This window comes from Nanorana parkeri, unplaced genomic scaffold (genome assembly GCF_000935625.1).
Source record: "Nanorana parkeri isolate BGI_ZX_2015 unplaced genomic scaffold, ASM93562v1 scaffold2102, whole genome shotgun sequence".
NCBI lineage: Eukaryota > Metazoa > Chordata > Amphibia > Anura > Dicroglossidae > Nanorana > Nanorana parkeri.
The window spans coordinates 50,221-51,780 of NW_017308370.1; positions in this window are offsets into that span (position 1 = coordinate 50,221).

Below are 1,560 nucleotides of genomic sequence, written 5' to 3' on the forward strand. Positions count from 1 at the left end.
TATATATTTTATTCACATAAAATACATAAACAGGTATTTAAAAATATTTTCATGCATACATCAGGAAAAAGATTTTGGATCATTACATCGCTAGATTCTATAATTATCCAAATGTCTATCAAATATCTTTTCTGCATCTTGGAAAGGTGTAGACTCTTTTTAAGTTATTTATTTATTACAGGTATTTATATAGCACCAAGAGTTTACAGAGCACTTTACACACACACAGTCACATCAGTCCCACGCCCCCGAGGAGCTGAAAATCTAAGGTCCCTATTGTACGCACGTTTGGAGTAAAGGAAGAAACCCAACCAAGTACGGGGAAAACATGCAAACTCCATGTAGCTTGTCCCCTGACTGGGATTCAAACAAGAGTCCCCGACTGCTGCAAGGAAGAAGTGCTAAACGCTAAACCACTGATGTTTGATGGTAGAAGAGAGGTAGTTTTTGATGTTTTTTGCAGAATTAAGTCTGCTTCTTCAGAAAGCATATGGGACTATCTAGACATGTAATACTACGTCAGGGGTAGTCCTCATCCCAGGCGTGGAGTAAAAACAGAAAGCCAGCACCCAGAGGCGTAACTAGAACCCTCAGGGCCCCGGTGCAAGAAAACCATAAAGGCTCTTTTTTTTCCCCAATATATAAAACATTAAACCATTTCTGTTTTTATTACAGCACCTTTATAGGATCTTGAAGCATGGTTTCGTAATGGTTCAAATGGTGGTCAGATGTGGACATGTTCGCTATATGCATTCATTGGGCTCTTAGCTTCAGGTAATCTTTCAGAATATAGTTCTTAAGGTGTTCACCAAGTTTATATATACCCTGTTTCCCCAAAAATAAGACCTACCCCGAAAATAAGACCTAGTTGTGACCATTCCCAGGGCCGGTGGTGGCATAAGGGGAAACTTGAAGAGCCGCGGGAGAGAATCAGCGGTGCCAATGAAGCCAGCGCTAGAGGAAGCGAGGCGACGGCGGAGGGAGCAGAGCGGCATAAGCCGATCTTTCCTCTATAGCGCCGGCTCCTATCACTGGCGTAGTGATACCAAATGCACTCCGCCTATGAGGAATCGATAGTGAAAGTGCGTTTCACTCTTTCTGGCCAGCGATTGGTTACCAAATTGCTCTTGGAAAGGTACACCACCCCTGATAGCCCTGATCACCCTATTCTTACCTTTGCCATTTTGGATTATTTAATTTGGATTTGTGTTAACTTTGGATTGTTGTACATAAAAAAAAAAAATAAGACCTACCCCCAAAATAAGACCTAGTGTGCTTTTTTGAGCCAAAAAAAATATAAGACAGTGTCTTATTTTCGGGGAAACACGGTATCTGGTATTGTCCAGGATTCCCGAGGAAAATTATACTGTCCAAAGTAGCCTAATGTTTATGTCCACATTCCAATGCATCAGCATATTGAATCATTATTTCTACGCAGATCCTATACACAGGCATGTGTGAGGCATCCTAGGGACAGCCTAAAGGTGAGCCAATCCAGACTGCTTCAGACTTAAATTCCCCTCCGTGTGTTTTGCCAAATATTCCCAATGCTTGATGACT